Consider the following 22834-nt stretch of genomic DNA (forward strand, 5'->3'; position numbering starts at 1 on the left):
CCCTTTCAGTGAAAAAATGTTTCCTAATATCCAATCTAAACCTCCCCTGACATAACTTGAACCCGTTTCCCCTCGTCCTATCACTTGTCACCAGGCAGAAGAGGTCAGCCCCCATCTCTCTACAACCTCCTTTCAGGTAGTTGTAGAGGGTGATGAGGTCTCCCCTCAGCCTCCTCTTCTCCAGGCTAAACAACCCCAGCTCCCTCAGTCGTTCCTCATAAGGTTTGTCCTCCAGACCCCTCACCAGCTTTGTAGCCCTTCTCTGGACACACTCCAACACCTCAATGTCCCTCTTGTAGCGAGGGGCCAAATCTATCATGGTAGATAGGGTTTTCTTATTTCACAACATGTCATTGTGCTTGGGAACAGCTCAAATGGGCAATTAGGAAATACATGATGCTAGCTAAAAATGCATTTTTATCCACAGAAAAGGAATACAGATTTCTTACAGAAATACAAATTAAATATAACAATTTCCATAATCAATGAAAAATGCATCAGCTTACTAGGTAGAGCAATAGCTGATCTTTTGGATACTTTGCGATCTGGCTCTAGCTACGCCATGGATGACTGTTGTTTCACCTCTCTAATCCTATACACAAATGAAGATAAAAAGAAATATGCTCTGAGATCATTGATGCACCAGAACTAGGTATTACAGCCACAGTAGAATTTAAGAAACTTACATCTTATTATGAAATAAACTAAAAGGAAGGACTGTGGTCTATCTTGGGGTCTCAGGGCACAAGTGCTTTTTGGTGACTCTGCTTGTTCAGATGACGGCTCTGCTCATCAGGAATTATGGTGCCCAGTGGTATAGTTGATAATCTGAGTAATGCATCTGAAGGAAACCCAGATGGCCAAATGCTGCCCTTTATTTCTTTCTGAAGGAATATGTGGCCTGAAGATAGATTAGAAACAGTGGCAGATGTATAAATAAATCCTTTGGCATAAAGTACCCTGGGCATAATTATTTCCCAGTCATTTTTATTGTTGTTTGTCCCTCGTCTGCATTTCTGTGGAAGTAAAATGTGATGCATGGTGAGATGATCTATTATCATAGTATTCAAGATCCAATCAGACAAAAAAAGGATCAGCAATATCTTAAACTGGCTTAAGTATACAAATCTCACTAGCTTAACAGATGTAAACTGTGTATTAATTCTTTGGGTATTTATTCAAACCAGACATACCAATATTAGTTTGTTATTAATATAATGTAAACCTTAATTATCTAAAATATATCGCATGATGCCCTATGGATCAATGCTTTTAATGTAATTACCTTCATAATACTCCTGTGAGGTAGGAAAGTACTGTCAGACAGCAATATCCAAGCATTTAGAAAAGGATTGGTGGAGATCAGAGTATTGAAATTATATTTCGTTAGACTCAGACTGGCATTTTAGCTATGGAGGCCCTCCTTTTCCATCGTTTCATCTTGTTCGTCAAAGAAAGTACTGATAATAATAGAGACTGATTCCAACCTACGGGGAGCTCTTTTTTGCTTAATATTGGGCTTTGGATAACATTCTAGAATGAGCGCAACCTTTTAAAAATATATGTTTAAAAATGTATGAGTGCCCTGTCAAGAAAGGAGAAAAGAAACTTCTTTTGTGGCATTAAGGCAGAAATTATTAAATGTAGACCTAAATAAGCTCCTGGAGTTAAAGGCAGTGTTCAAGGAAGCGTTCGAGGTCAGGTTGGATGAGCTCTGAGCGACCTAATCTAGTGGGAGGTGTCCCTGCCCGTGGCAGGGGGTTGGAACTAGATGGTTTTTAAAGGTCCCTGCCAACCCAAACCATTCTATGATTCTCTGATAGCTCAGGGCTGGTAGGCATAATGTTTGGTCTTTGCTGTTATAAGGAAACTAATATTGTAGTCAGTGGGACAAATGCTTTTTGGCACTCACAGGGTATAGATCCAGAGCAGTTACATTGCTGTCCACAGAGGAAGAATAGCAGTACAATTTGGGGCAATCAGTTATTAGGATTTGGAACTGTCCTTTAAACACAGTTTATTGATTAATAAAGCTATTTCTGTACCACTTGCCTCTTGCATTTGAAGAATTAAAACTTGGTTGAAAGAAGCAATACAATTTATTGTTTGTTTTCTAAGGATTGCTGATCATGATTTAATTTGACAGTAATCTACATCAGAATAAGATTTTACTGTAAGATTAGTTCTACTGAGCCCATTTCCTATGGTGGTTACTTCAATTAAACACCAGGCAATCTGCTCTGGAAAAAATCATCACATTGCAACTAAGCACTATTATTATTGTTGCTATTAATTATATTGTGTCTTAAATTTTAATAACTCAATACAGATTAACAAAAATCCGTATAAATCATAAAGGAGATGCTAGTTCTGCTGTTGCATTTACTGAGAGCATTTTGACAGAAAACCACAACAGATCACGTGTTATTACAGCCTAGTGGGTCGTTCTTCTCCTTTTGGTGACCACATTATATTTAACTTTTTCAACCTGGTTTCAGAATATTTATTATATAGGCAAATTAGACCTAATTTTACAGACCTTTGAATTCCTTTTTTTAAAAAAAAAATCTTCCCTTTGGGAATACTTAGGATTTAGCCAGTGTATGAGTTTCCCATTTCAGGGCATTTTAGCAGAATTCAGTAACTCTTCACTTGCTGGCAACACAATGAGCATCAATTGCACTATCTGTAATTTTCCATTCTGAGGAGCAGCCACCCGTATCTTACGCATTCTGATATAAGTATTTCTATTAGTTTTATTGCTAAAATGTAGAAAATATAAGAGCAAACAAACCAGTATCCATTGCATTCTCTCCCTGCAAGGGTAACTATAAGAAAATTTCTCTGCGATCATGGTGATTTTGATTGTGATATAGGGGATCATGAGATTGTGATCATGAGAATCTCATGGAATATCTGTTATTTTTCTTCCAAATATCTCATATACTCTGAAGGATGTTATTGTAAATGCCTTTTTAGGATTTTTTGTTAGAAATCCCCCAGACCTGACTTTGCTTCGTGCTTTGGAGTCAAGAGGAATTGTGGCTACTCCCCAGTCATAATTGAAGTAAGATGCCTACAGACACACACAAAAAAAAGTCTTAGGCTGTAAAACCTAAAAAGATCAGTTCTTTCAGTATTGTTCTACACCAAAGCTTACATTAGGCCAGTAGCAACATAGACAGAAAGAGCAAATAGAGAATTGTTCAAATAGGCCAACTACTTAGACAACTTAGTTTGTCTAGTCAGGGTTTTGTTTGACACACGCTCATTTCTGATTCAATAATTTAATGTAAATTTTGCTTGGATTCCAGAGACTCATGCAAACTGTACCATTGATCCTGCAATCAGTTAAACCAATGTGGAGCCCCATACGCTTTAATTAAATTCTGAATGTAGTCCGTTTTGAAACGAGAATAACATCTCACCAATCTAAAGCTGGAATTGTATCTCTCACTAGAAATGCTACCCTTTAATTCAAAGAGCCTAATTCTATGCTTTCAGCTACTACTGTTCCTCTAATTGTTTGAGATCAAGTGTTTGAGGCCTCCTTTCTGTCTCGGTGCTGACTGGTCTCTTGTGGGTGTGTAGGATATCTGCCCACTTGCCTACCAGCCAGGAAGTCTGCAACTCTTAAAGTGAATATTCACCGGGGGCATACACAGCGCACAGAACCCTGGGACACCAGTGATGCTTGAAAATACCTCTGATGTGTATGGGGATGGCAAACTGGTGACATTTAAAATACATCAAAAAAAATCATTTCAATAGTAATCACCCTTTAACCGTACTGAGAAAAAAAATTAGCCCTTTTTTTTTTTTTTAATTAACGTACTCACAGAAAGAACTGTCACTGGAGACAACCTAAGCTCCCGTGGTTTGAAACAGTGTGTAGTCACTCAGATACTTAACAAAAAAATATTGGAATATGTTTGATAAGTTTTTGACTGAGAAACATACCATTTACAAATCTTTTTGTATTTTTGATTATTTTAGAGCAGAGCTTGATCACAACATCATTTTTTGCTTGCACTTTCCCTCAACATTTGCTATGTTTTTGTGCTAGAAACCCACTACAGAAGACAAATCTGTCAAATTTACTTGCAGTTTCAGTGTCCTTGTTCTCTCCTACTGTCACCAAAATCCTGAAGGATTTTCGCTGTTGCTATATTGGTCCAGGTGCCATCAAAGTTTCATTATGCTTCCTTTCACAGCCAAGTTTAGAGGAATTTTGTTGAACAAAAGTCATCGTTGGTGAAAAATATTGCCAGATACACATAGCAAGCTCTCCAAAAAACACACATTGGATGTTTTGCCTTAAACAAGTTTTATTTGTACTTTCTGTGTATATATGTGTCTCTCCGTGTGTATTTGCACGTTACATATATACACAAACTTTGGAGGCTCCATGGTTCTTTGATGTGGGTTTAGCTAGCTGGTTGGACAATGTGTCCTCAAGTATATTAATAAATTAAAATGCAGCAAAACTCCACAAATCTAAACAGAACTTTGGAGAAGTTTGAATCCATGTCTTAACTTCTTGGTATAACATAGGAACATTATTACAATAAACTAAGGATGCATTTGATTGTTCTTTAGCACAGGCATAGAATAGCTACAGCCATACTCTTAGCTAACAAGTAGTGTAGCTCCGTGCCAATTGCCAACCAAAAATGTTTTTGGATTATGCTAATCCCTGAACCATCACCAGAAGAACAAAAATCCAGGTTGATGCAAACACAGACCCACTGTCAGTGAAGCAAGAGTTGGTATGTGAGCTATTACAGGAGCTTGACCCCTACAAATCGATGGGCCCTGATGTTATCCACCAGAGGATGTCAAGAGAGCTGGCCGACATCGTTGCAAGGCTGCTCTCCGTAATCTTTGAGAACTCATGGAGATCAGGGGACACCCCAGAAGACTGAAGGCTAACATCATCCCCATCTACAAGAAGGGCTTAAAGGAGGATCCAGGAAATTGTTGGCCCATCAGTCTTACTTCAGTCCCTGGGAAAGTTATGGAACAAATCGTCCTGGGGGCTATCACAAGTCAAATGACGCATGTGATTGGGAAAAGCCAGCATGGACTCACCAACAGAAAATCATGCTTGACAAATCTGATCACCTTCTACAACAAAGTAACCTGCTCGGTTGATGTGGGGTGAGAGGTGGGCATTGTTTACCTGGGTTTCTCCAAGGCTTTTGATCCAGTTCTCCACAGCCTCCTCCTAGAGAAATTGATGCATTGTGGTCTAAGCAAGTGGTTGGTGTAGTGGGTGTGGAACTGGCTGACAGGCCACACCCAGAGGGTGGTGGTAAATAGCTCTTTTTCAAACTGGCAACCAGTCACAAGTGGGGTCCCCCATGGATCGATACTGGGCCCAACACTGTTCAGTATCTTCATAAGTGTTATGGATGATGGGATCAAGTGTACCCTGATGAAGTTTGCTAATGACACGAAACTGAGTGTGGAAGTGGACACTTCGGAAGGGAGAGCCACCCTGCAGGAAGACCTGGATAGGCTGGAAGAGTGGGCTAATAAGAATCTTATGAAGTTAAACAAGGACAAGTGTAAAGTCTTGCACCTGGGTAAACATAATCCAGGAATGCAGCACAGCCTGGGATCTATCTCAGCAGGTGAGCAGCTCTGTAGAAAGGGAGCTGAGGGTCCTAGTAGGCAAGCTCAACATGAGTGAACAGTGTGCTGCAGCAGCAAAGAAAGGCAACAGGGTGAATGGTGGCATCAATAAGGGCATCATCATCAGAGATAAATAAGTCATTATCCCACTCGACTCAGTGCTTGTCAGGCCACACCTGGATTTGGTCCCCACTATGCAAAAAAGATGTGGACCGGCTGGAGAGGGTCCAGAGAAGGTCTGGGAAGCCTGCCATATGAGGAAAGGCTGAGAGAACTGGGTTTGTTTGGCCTTGAGAAAAGAAGGCTTAGAGGAGACCCTATCACCATGTTCCAGTATTTAAAGGTTGGCTACAGAGAAGATGGAGACTCTCTTTTTACAAGGAGTCACATGGAAAAGATGAGGGGTAATGGGTACAGGTTACTCCTGGGGAGATTCCAATTGGACAAAAAAGGGCAATTTTTCACAATGAGAACAGTCAGCCATTGGAATAATCTCCCCAGGGAAGTGGTGGATTCCCCAGCATTGGACACTTTTAAGATTCAGCTGGACAGGGTGCTGGGCCATCTTGTCTAGACCACGCTTTTGCCAAGAAAGGTTGGACCAGCTCATCCTTGAGGTCCCTTCCAACCTGGTATTCTATGATTCTATGACTGTGTGAAGTACTCTGGGAGAGTATAAACTGGACTGGCTAAAGCATGCCAAAATACAGTACACAAAATCAAGTGCCCAGGTTTGTTCCCCACAATGCTTAGTTTACTTAAGTTACTACAGACATAGCTTAAGATGATTAAAACTTTGAATTACCTAATTCCCTACTTGCGGTTTTTGTAAACAGTGCACTCTTTCTCCTTCTTTCTTTACACTCCTTCTTTGTTTACACTCCCTGTGGTGGGCCTTGCTTGACCGCTACATAGTAAGCCCCCACATTCACCAGATGTATTCTGAAAATGATTAAGGTATTGCCCAATGTTGTTCATAAAATGACTAAAGCTGTTTCTATCACTTTGGAGTCAAAAGAAGTAAGTTTTAAATAAAGGTTATTGTGTTTCCTTGGTTTCGTCCCAAGTTGACTTACTAAAAACTAAACTAAAAACTTACGAAAAATTAATAGCAAAATATACACAAATGAGCAGCAACTAATGAGCTTCATGCTAAAATACTTCAGGAACTAGTCACCACAGTGCCTGTACCACTAACGCTGAAGGGCAACAGCACAGAACACGAAGGACAAGTATACTACCTATTTAAAAAAAAAAAACAAAACCAAAATAAAAGGTGCTCCAGGGAAGAGCCTGCAACAAACTACTAAATGACAAACTTACAAGCTCTCAGGGGAAATTGTAATGCTAAGCAGCAAGCACTATGGATGTCAAGAACAAAACATATCAGACTAATCCTTTGTGCTCCTTCAAATTGAACTTCAGCCAACAATATTGTGATTTTCAAGACAAACCGACAACAAAGGCCAATTTTAGCTCTTAGTTAATTAATAAGTGTTGTGTGTTATATCTGGGGGAAAATTACTGCAGTCTGTTTGACATTGGTGAGGCCTAGTTCTTCACTTGAAAATCACATTTGCTTTTATCTACCACATTTTGAAAGCGTGTGAGGGGAATAAACTGAAAAGAGCCCGGAAAAAGCTAAAACTCTGCCTTACATTAAAATATGACAAAAGAAATACTTTTGAGATAATTGCCATCTGAAGCACACCCATGATGTCCATATCAGAAACAGTAATGTAAGTCTGAGATTAAGAGCAGGGTCACAAGCCTTGTGTTTTATTAGTAGATTATCTAAATTTGTGTTTCTCCACTTACACAAGGAGAAAAGAGATGGTGGCAGATCTTGTAATGGTAAGGTGGTCTTTCTTTTGGATTAGAAACAACCTCACAATAAAGAACACCTGCTTTTCTTTTCTTTTAAGTGGAGAGTATTTCATTGCTTGTCCCATTTAAAAATAAAAATCCCAAATGTCTAAAAGATTTACAGCTTGGTGGAAGATTGCATTGAAAATCACTTTCCTCATCCGTGCATTTCTGTTTCTCTGGCGCTCGGCTTCATTTCCAGTCTGTTTCCACCTCGGTATATTTTATTTCTCCTGGACGGTCATTGAGTGACAGGAATGTCACATCAGGGAATAAACCAGTGCAAACTGCAATGTATTGTCAGGACTAAACTACAATTTGAACAACAGCTAATATGAATAACCCCAGGAAATTTGTAGAAATATATCAACGTATATATTCAAAGAAGTTACTATAAAATAGCTGACAGCAATCTGCCTTCTGAAAAGTGTTTGAGGCGATGTTTGAACCATGGATTGTACATCCATTACAGACAAGTTTCTAGAGTACTGCACAAAGAATGCAAAAATGAGGAAACACAGTTCGTTCTTTCTAGGAACAGGTTTGACTGCTTATTTTGTCTTGTAAACTTTGCCCCTAATTCCAGTAACTTTAAAAAAAAAAAAAAAAAAGTAGCAATGCACAGCTTGCAGGTTTTGGGTCATTCTCTGCCTGCTTTTTAAACAGAAAACTACAATTCGAAATTTAAATATATCTGCCTTCCCAATCTGTGCAGTTACTGAATACGAAATTGCACACCCTGCCTACCTGTAAAACGGCTGAGTCCCCATTGACATAAGTGATCACTCAAATGGCACATGTTTGGATTGAAGAATACCTGCGTGAGAACTCTTTACGTGAGAGGGCAGCCAGCTTCTCCCCACCGTACTTGGGATGTGCTTTCCTGACCTTCGGTTCTGTTTTCTGATGGAATCCTTCGGTTGTAATTGATGCACTGCAATTCGCCATCACAGAAATGAAAACGTCCCACACAGTGATCACACCCTCAGACTGGTAAGCTGCTACAGACACCGTTTTGTTGCCTTGCCACCACCCACACGTCAGAGAAACGCACTGGCCGGGCTTGCTGGGCAGAATTCTCCACGCTGGTTTTGGGTTTCCACTTAGAATTATTTTGACGTCTGCTCGTTTTGTCACGTGCGGCAGCATAAACTGAGTGAGGCACGAAATGTCCTTCCCAATGCCTTCTCTGTCCTTACTAACTAAACCTAGACAATTTAATCTCATACCTTCTGGGGCAACGCTTACTTTGGTGGCCTATGGGGTGAAAAACAGAACGGCCACGTGCGTAAAGAACTGAACTGGAATAAACTCATTCTCCTGGTTCAAGTGTGACTTAAAATAATAACACAGACAAAAAAGTAAAAGCTTAATTTCATTCTGTCAGACTTTATACCTGATTAGTACTGTTTGTCCCTATACAGCCAACAAACAGGTGACAAAACACCATATTGCATGCTCTGGTTATTTTGACAGAAATGTGATTATGGATTTATGCCTGATCTAGATTAAATTTGTACTGGCAGGTGGTCTGCTAATTCACAAGTCTAATATTAATGAGTGTCGAAGTCGGGCTGCAGAGTTCACGACTACCTGCCGCCTTCTTTATTGGTTATTCCCTGAAACGTAGGGGTTAGCCTGATTAGATTACTGGTTAATAGGGGCAGGTGACTTTGGAAGAATCAGCTCATTAACTGTTATGGGTAACGTTAAGCATGCATTCCAGTGACATAATTAAACTATGTACTAAGAAGGTTAGTAATGGTAGTAATGGGAGGTTGCTCGTTAAATAATAACTGTATTTACTTTCAAGCTTATCTCCAGTTTATTTTTTTCATCAATGTCATTACCAGATGTGCTATGCTGGTGTATTCTGTTTCATAGACGAAATGTCAATTGTTGATAGCAAATGAAAATCCGCTCAGGATGGCAGAATTACAGAGCACAATGTTCCAATGGCCAATGAAATGTAGGTTCCATCTAGACATTACTTTACCTTCTTAAATTAATTCGGTTGACATTTGTTAAAATCAGCTGTGATCAGGGCAAATTAATATTTTTCTCTTTAAAATATTTTTAGTACAAACATAATTGAATATATTGCAGGAACCTACTTAGTATTAATTGTCTGTGTCCATTTTGAACAAATGTCAATTGTACGGATGAAAAAAACAAATAAACATCCCCAAATATGTGTTGTAATGTAGTACACCTGATCATAAGAGACATTTTAAAGAGCACATTGGGGCATATGACAACAAACTGTTTATTCGAGATATACACACTTGAAAGAAAAATACTTGCCACTCTAAGAGGTAATTGTTTTCCCACTCTCTTCCTTAAAATGAAGCATCCTTCCTTGTTTCTAACTTTGTTGCTTTTTATGTCCATTCAACAAAGTTGCTTGCCCTTGCCACTGCAATGCCACATCTGAATCCTGCTTAAATATCTGGCTAAGATTGCCGTACATAGCCTGATAAAATTGGAACACTTTAATTGTTCCTTAGTGACTTTGTCCCAAAAAAATGGACATACTCTATTTTCCAGAATGGAAATATCCCATGGAGGGAAAGGGAAGGAAACGTTATCTGTCAGTCTCTCTTCCAGCCCCAACATTTGATTCTTGTGTTGAGCTCAGCCATTCACCAGGCTGCTGTCACCCAACAGCCATCTCCACCACCAGGGAGTGCGCTGAGCCTCTTAAAGCATTTGTATTCCTCCGGGCTGTTTTAAAGTAAATAACATTCACTATAAAGGAAGAAAACCTGTAAGGAATCCGGACGTTTGGGGTGAAGTTCTTGAATGGAAGTGACATGGCTTTTTGGATGAGTTTTCCCGGCTGTGACCTAGAGAACAACCCTCCTGCACCTCTGCCTGTTGTGGCCAGAGTGGACACAGCTGCCAACTCTGAGTTCCTCCTCATTTTTCGGTGTCCATGAATAAAAGCTTTGGGTACCAAACGATAGCAAAAAATGAAATTATAAAAACAGGCCAAGAGACATATGGCAAGCATGAGGGTGATAACTGCACAGAAAAACTTAGCGCGGTGTTTACATTGCTCTTGTCACGAGAAGACTGCTCAGAGTTACAAGGCTGACCTAGTTTAGGGTTTGGCATTCTTGTTAAACACTCCAGGGCAGGTACTTTTTTAAGCAAGATACTTCTGTTCTGCCAAGCTCCATCTACAACATACTGGCTGCCAGTACTAATATTTCTTTTAAAAAGATATTTGAAGGACAGGTCATTTATACTGCTAGAACAGAAAATGTGAAAGAAAATGCCTGTAGGGTTGAGGGAGAGGAATTGCATACCCACAATACAGAACTAACGCTGCGATATTTGTGACGTTTATTGGAATAGCTTTTATATACCATTGCCTTTCTTCATTTGGAGTAGCTGAAATTAGGTAACTAAAAAGGAACAAAAGGTCTTTGCCAGATGTTTGTCTTTCCAAAACACTGATTTCCAACTAGTTCCATTAAATCAATATCCATAAAATTCGGGGCCCAAATTTCTGCAATATTTTTGACAATTTTGTTTTCAACTTACAGTAGTAATTATTTTCAATAAAATTATTTGCACGTTAAAACCAGATTTTAAAATACAAATGTATTTCCCCGTATCTCTAATGTCCCCATTAGGAGCTGGTTTGTATTTATAATAAAAAACTCTGTGTGTAGTGAACTTCATGTATTGATTTGTTTAGTTTTATGTCTTTTGGGATAATAGGGTGTACAGGAGGAGCTCTGGGAAAACACGGATCAAGCACTATTAAATCAGGCTTTGTTCTGCAATTTCTCATTTACTCTGACAGTTTTTTGACTGGAGAGGGAGCTGAAATAGCACATAAGACTAAATGGGGTAAATTTCAGCTGTAACTCAGAATTCTCTGACTGTTGGATCTGATCCAGTTTTCTCTGAAATCACTGGAAAAGTTCACATTGATTTCTCTGAGAGCTGGATCAGACCTTCTCAGAGCCTTCAGTTAAATCCCCTGAGACAAATTCTTTGTTCTGCTGGGTCTCGCTAGTCCCACGGAACTAATGAGTTCAACAGCTGTAGCTAAAGGATCAAGTTTGCCCTGTGCTATTTTCTTTATGTAGTTTTGTTAGGGTTATAATTCCCCTTGCCCTTGACCAAAGGGAAGGAGGGAAAAGCATAAAAGGGATGGGTTATAGTTCACTTTTTATTATGAGGTAAACAAGAGAAAGGCACAACATTTCAGATATAAGTCTCATATTTTGACCTTGAGAACTCAAACACTGTCAACCTACTCTGTACTTTGGAAAACTAATTCAGCAGGGGTTCATTTGTTTCACACTTCTGATCTTAATTTAACTGTAAATATTTTGCTCATAATTTTGATGACTGAATTAGTAGATCTGCCTCTGCAGTATGTTCCCACTATGTAATTGTTCCACATCATACCCAGGCACAGCTGAGATCCTCCCTGGTAAGCAAATCCTGTTCTGATGTCTGAGGAACTGTGTCACGCTGCCCATATGTTCCTTCCTACTAAGGAGGTCACCCCGCTTTATAGGAAATTTAAAAGGTCCATGAGAAATTCAATTTGAGTAGTCTTAATACACAGATGCTGGGTTAGATGAAGAAAAACTCCATTTTATGAAATAAAATTGTATCCCGTACCAGCATTTGTATGCTTTGTAATGTTCAGTGTATTATCGCCAAACTAACCGCCTCTTAACTTTTGCTTTTCTTTGCAATAGCCTACAAAATCCTTTTATCTCTTTTCAGAGCTGCTGGTTGCTAAGCAAGTGCAAGTCTCCCATATTTCGCTATTGTTATTAACTGTCACTGCCATAACCAATAAAAAGGAAGCAGCAAAAAGGAATTTTCAATAAGCTTTGAATTTTCATATTCTAATTTTCATCATGGCCTGTGCTGTCCATAGAGGGAAACACAGCAGCTGAAGTCAGTCTAGAAAGCTGATCTGACTAAATGGTGACAAGATCTGTTTCTGTCACAGCAGATCATTTCAGACTGGAACATCAAAAACCATTTCAGGGCTCTGTAGACCTTCCCATTATCTCTGTAATTCCTGCTGACGTTAATCAAAACTATTGTCCTGTTTGCAAAGAACTTAATACCATTTTGACTACCATTCATTTTATTTAGCCCTTGCCATCTGTTTTATTTATGGTTCTCTCGTGGCCATTTGAAATAATGTCTCAAATGTTATTTGTATAGTGTCCATTTTGATCAGGATATAAATGCATAATATTATTTCATGTAATGTGTAATATATTGATATGCAATTAAATTCTGAGCAGTTATATGAGAGATTGTAAGTGCTTTTTAGGGTAGGAGAAGACAGAAAAGTGTGTTTTAAAGCAGCAGCCTTTCAACTCTATGGAGATTTTAGAAAGTTGAACCTGTTCACCTCAAAAGACAGTTCCTGACAGAGACTTCAAATGTCAGGGATATACTATGAGTATGTTTATCTAGCTGTAGAGAAACTCATAAAGTTGAAAGTAGAAACATTATGTGTAAGATTGAACCTTAGAAAGAAAAAAAACCTGATAATTTCTAGTTTTAACAGTGCTCAGATCAAGGCACTAACAAGCTACCACATTGACTAATGCTAAGCAGATACATTCACTTATATTCTCATTATTATACTATTACAATTATGCCTTTGAATGGAAATCTCTAGCCATCTAGGTCAAATTACCGCAACAGAAGTTCACCCAACACTTCCTTCTGTTACAGGTTTCCAAACAGTTGGTTTAATAGAGAAAAAATGTAGGGGTGAACAAGGTGCACTTTGAGGAAAGATAAAGAGCGCGGAGATGCAGAAAATATGAGCCCTTGCTGTCACCAAGAATGTGAGTGGAACATTTAATTCACACTTTTTCACAAAGGCCTCAGGTGTAGAAGAGTTAGTACAAAAGTGCTTTGGCAGTAGAAGCAGTGGAATATGAATGCTTAGAAGGTCCTACAGCAGAAGCAATGATAATAAAAATCTTTGCTGTTCAATCTGTTTCTCTTGAAGTCAACGCTGACATTTGTAAATAGGGCAAGACAAAAGCTCAGTGGTGGAGTAGTTAGTTAAATAAACATCTGCAGACAGCTCTGGGATGGTTAGTTGTCGAAAATGTTCAGGTACTTTCTAGAGAGCCTCCTCGCTAATACTCATGAAATAAAAAATTATCCTACTGCTTGGCTAAGATCAGTAAAGATGTCAACAATTTCAATGATGCATGAAAAAAGTGTCCAAAGCACAACTTTGTGAAAATTCCCAGGAAAAGTCTTAATCAGGAAAAATTACTATTCTGAGGAGCCAGTTCTCTCGCTCTCAAAAAAAAAAAAAAAAAAACCAACAAAAAAAAAAGCAAGCAGCATTACACTTTGCCTGACACAAAATTATGGGGTGTCCATCAGATTTAGCTAAATACAAACAACAAAATGAGCAGTCATTCCGTGCCACAGGTTTAAATCATGAGGCATTACTGTGTTCTACCTGCTGTAGAAATGTGCTCAGAAGAACAATGGGGTCCGTGTTCCTCTCTGTTGTTAGATCTCGCTTTTTGCAATTTTACTTTCTATTTAGGTGCTGGCTCCTCTGGCTCGGAGCCAGCCAGCAGCGGGCTCACTCCCCCCTCCCACATGCATAAGATTAAAAACTGTGTGAAATTTGTTCTCTCCCTCTGGAAAATGTAATCAGCAGGGCCCAAAGCCTTGTCATTATGGGAAAATGCAAAGCTGAGTAACTAAGTAGTTCAAAATAGAAATATTTTGATTATTAAAAGACCCATTGTTTTGTTCCAATTCCAAAAGCTGACGCAATATCGGGAAGCATATTTCCATTGAACTAGGCACCCTTGCCTGAATCCCAGATGGCAAAGTTTGTAAGACATGCTTCATACAGGATTTTGCTCTTGTAAACTGAGTTCTGCCAACACGCCTATAGAGGCTCTTCCTTGCGGGTACCAACCTTTGTCTCGACAAATCTCTGCACCTCCCACCTATTTCACATCATTCCAAAACAAACCCCACAGCTGAACTGGCTCCTGCTCCCACCCCAGCACAAACCAAATGACCTCTCCCTCCCAGTTATTCCATGTGGTGACTTGTCGAGCTTCCTTCTTTAGTCATATGATATTGTCTGAGGAATGAGGAAAGAGAGAACATCGTTTTTGACGGCAGTTTACCAGATAAATGAAAAATAAGCAAAGTTTGGCAGGCTTGCTAATGGTTGGGATTTCAAAGATCTTGTGCTCCCTGGGACACAGTGGAGAGCGTCTTTGTTTGTGAAGTGCTCGTGATGTGCATGACCCTCATCCTGACGTGCATGACCTTCATCCTGACGTGCATGACTCTCACCATTTTAAGACCTGTGTTGTCTGGACCTGCAAGAAGACTCTGGGGAGTAATTTTCCATTGCCACTTAAATGTATCCAGGCTGCTGGAAAGGAAGAAATAAGCTATTGTTCTCATTCTTCCATTTCCCTAATAGAGAAAAATTAAAGGTATCAGAATTAGATCGAGGCAGCAAAAGTAGATTGTGGGACTATAATCGGGAGGAGGACGTGATGCCATCAGAATATAATAGAGAATATATTCCTGTCTAGTGCTGAACCTTGGAAAATGAACTGCAGCGCACCGTTTGCAAATATGCCGGGTACTGAATGCTGCAAGGTTAGTGTTAGAGTGTCAGCTTTAGTGCACTGGCCACCTTCCAGTCTGGATAATTACATGCTGCTTACTCAAACAAGCCTACAGTTTCACTTGCACATGGTATTCCTCTCCTCCTATCCTGAAACGCGGCGCAGAGCCGCCATGAGTTCATTAATAATAGAGCACTTCAAGAGTAGGCAATCCTCCATTCTGTCATACTGTTTGCAAATTGTCTTTGAGCAACGTAGGTGTATATAAAGCGAACAGCCAGGCGCAGTTAGACCCTGGCATTAGTGAGCTATTTGAGTGCCAATGACTTTAAACAAGGTTACTTTGGTTCCTTGTACTTTTTAGAAGGTCACTAATTTTGCATTCTGTGCTCCGAATTTTCTTTGTAATCCTGTTTAGGGGTAAAACAGTAATAATCCTGTTCACATGTCTGTGTGATTTTGTGCTGTAAATTTAGGAGTTCTGAATTTCTTCTGCCATGTATTGAGAGAATTAGAGAAGAAGGGGTTCAGCTTGAGACTAAAACCTCTACACGTTGCTGTTCGCACATCCAGTAGGTACCTAAACTTTCATTATAGTTAAAAGATAACACAATGCTCCACGCTGAAGATTAATTTAATTTTTAGGTGAAAAGGCAGCTACAGTTTGCATCCAGGACAGCACAGCAGCTGTTGGTGCTTGGCAGTTGCGCCACAGACCTCATCCAGAAAACCCTCTAGTCCAGATTATTTATTGTTTCTTATTGTCCTCCTACATTATTCACTGCCGAGCCTTCTCTCAGAGCTCCTGTGCACATGCAGATGTACTCCTGGACATGTGGATATTGTATTAGAACAACCCTATGATCTTCCCTGATTCCATCACAGTAGGTCATCTACAAGCCTGTAACGCAGTTGATGTGTACAGGACTGCAGGTCAAAGCGTCCACCGACAAACCTGCATGTCTCTCCTTTGCTCGTAAAGCATTCTTTAAAGTTTTGCCACCTCTGTCAGCACCTCTGCACTGTTTCTTTTTGATATGCCTGAGGAAGAGATGAAAAATAAGAGTAGAAAATAGAAAAGTAGACAGTAAATAGAAGAATAACAGAAGCTAGAAAGAAGATAGCGAAATCGTGGTGATTATAATGATTACTCTTGATACTACAAATGCAAAGTAGAACAGGGATAGCATTGGCAGAGTTTGGATGGAAGAGGACTGCTAGGTAAAAGCAAGCCATGCTGTTCTAGGAGCTGCCTGCTAAGGTCACCCTTGCTGGGTGTGAATATGTCAGAGGCTTTTTCACCTGGGAGGGGCAGCAGGGACATGTGCCTCTGTGTGATACACATAGCAATTCCTGTAACTCCCCCCTTCAATCTCTGTTAGCAGAAATCATGGCACTGCCCTCCATACTGGCTTGCATTTTGGATGGTGACAAACCCCACTTCCTTCTGGACATCAGGGTAGACCCTTTATTTTTCCTTTCCACTGGTGATTTCTATCAAGACGGGTAACCCCCTTCTTAGAGGCTGAAAAATTAACAGAAAAACCATCACATGTCTTACTTTGCTCCAGCAAGTAACTGCCGTGCCTCCAACCTCTGTCACCAGTACCTTGCTGGCTGCAGCTCTGGTCTCTTGGAACGTAAGGGAGAAGGGCAATGAAGACAAAGATGCACATAAATCATGGCAACTGGGAAACCAGTATTAACATCCTGGCCGGTGCTTTGAATATGCAAGATACCCCAAGGGATGGTGGTACCAGAGACATCTTCTGCAGCCCTTCTGTGATGCAAAGCTCTCTGTAACATATTTCCATCTCAAATGTCAGTGACGCTCTGGATGCTTTTCACTGTACAAAATGTTCTCCCCTTTCGTTGCCTCTTTTCCACAATCCAAAGACTGCAATCTCTCTGTTAGAATAATTTCATCTTTAGGTGACAAAATAAATACGTTTTTCTATATTTTATACAGTTATTTAACTTATAAAATGAGACTGGGGCTAAATAACCCTACTAAGTTGATATAGTTACATTTCACTGTTTCTGTTAAAATTCAGTTGTGTGAGAGTTTACTTTTGTGTTTATCCAAGTACAGACGGAGCAGTTCCTCTTGAGAAAAAATCAGGGTTATAGAAACAATTTGTTGTATTGATTACCCTCTGCCAACTTAGTGGAGGGAAGCCGAGGATGTGTTGACACCATTATGCACTGGGCATAAATAAAAGTTAGTATCACTGAAAGTCAATGAAGAAGACGACACAGTTTATTTGACTCAGATATAAACTCAGAGTTTTGTTTGACTTCTTCCTAAAAGAATAGTCCACTCCTACAGGCTCCCAAATGAAGCAGACAAAAATCACAACAGCAAATTCAGTAACTGGCCTCCAAAGAGAAGGTGCGTGCACCCCTGGAGAATGATCAGTATCTGGCATGATTAGAGCTTTGATTGTTCTCTTTTATCCTGGAAATTACAAGCAAAATGGTGAGGCATATATTCAAGATCTGGATATTAATCAGTAAAATGACGTTCTTTCAAAACACTTGTCTATTTTTGCATATCAGTCTAGCCTCAGATCTAGTCTGAGGTGGAGCAGCATAAAAGTCAACATTTTAAATCAATTTTCATGTATAATAAAGACCATTCTTTAGCAGAGATTCCCAGACACTGCCTTTTGTTTGTAGAGCACTGTGGTAATCATCTTCTTTTTGCGACTGAAAACAGACACGGCTGAATCCGGAGCGTTGCAGGTGACCTGGCTCATTGTACATACATCCTCTTGTGGACTGTGGCAGAAAACAGGCTCTTGGAAACTACAGTATTCCCGCAAGCCTTTCCATGGAACAGCTCCTTTCTTTCTGACACAGTTCATTGTCTGCAAATTGCTTCTGAACTACTTTGTCATTTGGTTTTGCAAATGGAAATTGTAGGGATATAAAGCTATCACTTGGCTTCGTACCACTGTGTTAGATTAGCGCCTGTGAAAACTTGTGTGGCTCTCAGTAAGAAGCATCTCTGTGCCATTAAAAATAACCAATAAGAGCACAAAGAGGACCTTTTTCAACAGACGCTAGGAGAAGAAACTCAATTGTTTGCCTTTTCCCTCATCAGTGTTGTAATAAATGGCATTTACAGGCCAAGATTCAGCACTGCCCTCTCCCCATGACCTGTTTAACTTCGATGACAAATGCCTCATGAAGTAATATAACACAGAAAAAGAGTTATTTATTCTAATCTATCTATCTATCTATCTATATTTTACTTCCTATTAATATCCTGCAGCTAATACTCCTGGCTTCGGTTCAGCAAAGCCCTTAAAAAAGGACACTATTTATTTAAAGTTAACTTGTTCCCTGCAACAGTTTTTGCAACCGCCTGTGATTCATGGACCTTGTGGGTGAGCACTGAAGCCAGAGCATGTCGAGCAATGCACATTCTGGGTATATTCACCATCTTCCCACTCAAATTAAACTTCAGCAAAGTAGGAATTGGTAAATTTGTACTTCATTGCTTTAGATTTGAGTAATAATCTAACCCTCCTGACCTGAAAAAGTATGAAATCACTGCACCGGCCACATCTGTACCACAGGCCACAGAGGAACAGAAGACTCTAAATGTCAGACAGGCTGTTTTTCTCCCCTGGTAAGGCGACTCTGTGATGTTACCTTGAGTGACCTGTCCTATCTCTCAGAACAAAATGTGTTTCAGTTGAAAATACAACCCAGAACCTGTAAAGGAAAATGACTGCAAATTCTTTAATGGAAAAAAAGGGTTTATTCCTCATGGCCTGAGGAATAAACTACAAGCGCGAGTCTCTGCAGACTGCAATTTTAAAGAAATACAAACAAACAAAAAAAACAAACACAAAATAAAGCTTTACTGCTAAAGGACACAGCATAAAAATAGTTTACAAAATTTTGTGCAATTTTTTAGTTGGCAATGGTGCCATTTAGCAGCCAGTTGCAGCAGCCGAGGCAACACGCACATGCAAGTCATATACTGTTTATCTGAGGCACACGTTTACCAGGGAAAGCTTCGTCTTCGCTTAATCGTTATGACGACGAAGTTTACATTTCCCAGGCTCAAATTTGCACCCCTCCAGAAGTGGCATCATGACAGGTGATTACAGAAACCTCCTTGGCACCGCGCCATGGCAGGGCTGCGCGCGTTAGATAGACCCGGGACTGGGCACTGCCCCTGGCCCCTTTCACCCATCCCACCCAGGCTCCTCAGCCCTTTCGGTCTCCAGCTGGGACTCACTGCTAAGTTGCACAGTGTTCGTTTTGTGCTGCCTCTGCAAGTGCAAACTTGGACTTCATTATTGAAGAACGTGACGCCACAGACCCTCAGAATGAGTATCTCACTGTAATTTGTAATGAAAGAAGTCAAAACACTCTAGGTAGGCAGGTGGCAGCTTTCTGGCTGTGGTGACCATTCCAGTTACCTCTGGAAATTCTCTGGGAGTCCAGATACCAGCACTAAGGCCCGAATTCAAATCCCATTGAAACCAGTGGGTACTTTAGATCCTTTTAAGTAGAGTTCAGTTCTCACCCATATCTGCAACTTCTTCAATCCTTGAAAAGAAGCACAGAAGAGAATTCAAATACTGAAACTCTGCGCCTGCATGTAGGAGAAACACTACTGCAGTGAAAAAATCCACGTTGTGGTGTTTAAAATAATATTCATTGTATGCTTTTGGAAATGCCTATATATTTTCATTTATTTTTAACTTCTGGTAGCATCTTGATGAACTTTCTTTGGAGTGGTGAAAGAACTGTAAATATATTCCCCTTTTTTTGCCTCCTTTGTGGGAGTGCCCTGTGGATAGAAGAGAAAGTAGATCTGAGCCAACAACGCAGATGAAGCACGCCAAACCCTCACCACTCGATAGCTGTTTAGCCAGATATATCTTTTCTAGGCGGGAATTGGTCTTTATTCAGGAGGAACTATAAGCACGCCAGTCCTGTAATTTTCCCCAAAAAAACTGTTGGCAGAACAAAGGGCAGACAAGGACTGTAAACAGCAGCGTGGGACTAAAGATCCAGTTATAGTAAGATAGACACCAGAAAGTAAAATTAGCTTTAATTACGGAGACATCTTGAAAAGTAGATGTTTTTTCTTGGATTTTTGTTTGTCTTTTTCTTTTTTTCTAACTAGAACATGGTGTATTTTAAATTAATGTTTGTCACTGCCATTCAAAATGAAGATTTACCTTCTTAAACGGCAGTTTTGATACTGAAACTTCTCATTACACCTAACGTTAAATAAAGCTGTGTCTAAGATGATAAAAAGGCAGCTCTTCTCAGAGTTCCAAGAATTAAGAAGTTTTACAATGCATGTTTGTCAAAAAGAGGGTTCTCTTAACTATGTACCCCCAAGTATTTCTGTAGCCCTCATCAGAGCATAGATTTTTGCCTAGTCAATGTGAAGTTTCTTGGAGATCTTTGCATAAGCAGTTCATAACATAATACAATGACATGTAATAAATGTTTCATCACTGCAACAGGTTTTTATTAAAGGCCAAATTTGTATGTCAATCATTCTGGTATAACAACATTTAAATCAAATTACGTAATTGAAAAAAGAGTAGCAAAAGACACGCACCTCTAACTGGGCAAATACAGAAACTGATCCAGCTGAGGTGAGAAACTTAAGAAAGAAGGTCTTACCCAGAGCAGTTCCCCAAAGGTTAAAATGCCAATAGGCAGACTTACCATTTTCAACGTGTTTACAGCAATTTTCCTTGTGTTTCATTGATCTAATGCCTTTGCCTTTTAATTAGCCTTCCCAGAAAAAAGTCATGTTCTGAGAGACCGAGGACAGAAGTGCAGGGGGTGACGGAGTCTGGTAAATATCAGCACATCAGGGACTGGGCAGGATGACAAACTCAGAATTGTTTCAGTTAGTGTTATAAAGTAATAAATAGTGTAGGTAATGTCAGTGTTTAGATCTCAAATACATTGCACTTTAACTTTCTCTAAGTGAGAAGCAGAGGAAACTTCAGGCACACATCCAAGTCTCACATATACGTGTATTACATGCCTACAGAAATGCAAGAAGCTCTGAATTTAATCTGCGTGAACACTGACTGGAGTTCTTTACGGACACAAGATCATGTCTAACTGTGTGTCAGCAGTTAAAATTAGATCAGTTGTATTCACTGTCTGGCAACCATGCACTTTAGGCAAATATATTTATGTACACACTGTACATGCTTAACTTTGAAAACTATTTATCAATCATACATATTTGCTTACCAGGAAAAGTGAGCTGTGCCCAACCTCAAATTAGGTACACGTGAAGAAAAAAAAACAAAAACAACTGAAACCAAACCCAAATATTCAATGTTGTTTTAACTCTCATACCTGGATTCAATACACCTAATTTCATGTACTTAGCTAAAAGTTGAGTGCAGATTCCAGCTGGCCCAGGCTCCCTGGTCAGCGCAGGGCTGGACATCTTTATTCCTCTGGTGTGACATTACCTCTCTGAAGCTGATGGGAAAACTCCAGTATTCCTTCTCCAAATTCAAAGACAAAACACGATGGGTGCTATCCTGTCAAAAATCACGAGGAATTCTGCTCTTGACCTAGGTGATGTTAAAATTTCACTTGGGCTCTCCTAGGAACAGTAAGATATAGGATCTTGTGGTTTGGCTGATTGCCATGCATGTCTATATGAGTGGCCAGTCCCCTTCTGACAGTTGCCAACACAGGATCACAGGACAACCCAGGTGGGAAAGGAGGTCAGGAGGTCACCAGAACAGCTTCCTGCTCAGGTAGGACCAGTTCTGAGCTCAGACCAGGCTGCTCAGGGCTGTGCCCTGTCAGGGCTTGGAAACTTCCAAGGATGGAGCCAGCATGGCCTCCCTGGACAACCTGCACCCCTGCCCAGCTGTCCCCAGGGTGAAAGGTCTCCTTATCTCCAGTCTAAACCTGTCTTCTTTCAACTTCTGCCAATGGTCTCGTCTCCTCCTACCATAAACTAGTGTGAAGACCCCGACTCCAACTCCTCAGTCCCTTCCCTGTAGGTGTTGGGGTCTGCTCTGAGCCCCCACCCAAGCCATCTCTTCTCCAGGTTGAATAAGCCCAGCTCCTGCAGCCTCTCCTCACAGGGCAAGTGTTCCAGCCCTGAACACCTTGGGGACCCTCCGCTCAACTGCTCCAGCTTATCAATGTCTTTCCTGTCTTGGGGGCCCAAAACTGGTATAGCCTAACAAGTGCTTCTAAGCACTTCTAAGCCTTCTAAGAAACTGAAAGCCAGCCAAGGGTGCTATAATATAAGTGAATGAATAAATTTCTGTCTGATCCATTATGCTGACAAATCCGTGTTCAAAATCACTTCTTGAATTTCAAATTTATCTTGTCAAAAATATTTTAAATTTATCATACTGACAGTCTACACAGTATTGTATCATAACAATCAATAACTATATTTTCCAACAGCATTTTTCTGCATGACTACTGCAAAACCACACAGTAAATGCTATTGGGATGTCTTGGTAGATTATCTCTATGGAAATTTTAGACAGTGATTTACAAGTAAAATATCTATGCTTTGCATTTTGAGGTAACAAACCTGCTGTACTGGGAAATCTTGAAAGTTTTGCACTACTGTGACCCTAGATTAGTTTATTATCAGCACAAGAAGCAATGGTACTGCTACTTAAAAAACAAAAAACCAAAAAACCAAACCAAAACAAAAAACC

At 40.0% G+C, this 22834-nt stretch overlaps 1 long non-coding RNA gene across 1 annotated transcript in view; it reads right to left on the reverse strand.

Moving 5' to 3' along the window:
* Nucleotides 1-21744, reverse strand: part of LOC128904976 (uncharacterized) — a 61867-nt gene extending 40123 nt beyond the window's left edge. Inside the window, exons 1-3 of the long non-coding RNA XR_008464716.1 lie at nt 20841-21744; nt 19143-19944; nt 16693-16763 (exon numbers count right to left, since the gene is read on the reverse strand). This is a non-coding gene — a long non-coding RNA (uncharacterized LOC128904976). The remainder of the gene's footprint in view (nt 1-16692; nt 16764-19142; nt 19945-20840) is intronic.
* Nucleotides 21745-22834: the final 1090 nt, after the last annotated feature.

This window comes from Rissa tridactyla, chromosome 2, assembly GCF_028500815.1.
Source record: "Rissa tridactyla isolate bRisTri1 chromosome 2, bRisTri1.patW.cur.20221130, whole genome shotgun sequence".
In the NCBI taxonomy this organism is placed as follows: Eukaryota; Metazoa; Chordata; class Aves; order Charadriiformes; family Laridae; genus Rissa; species Rissa tridactyla.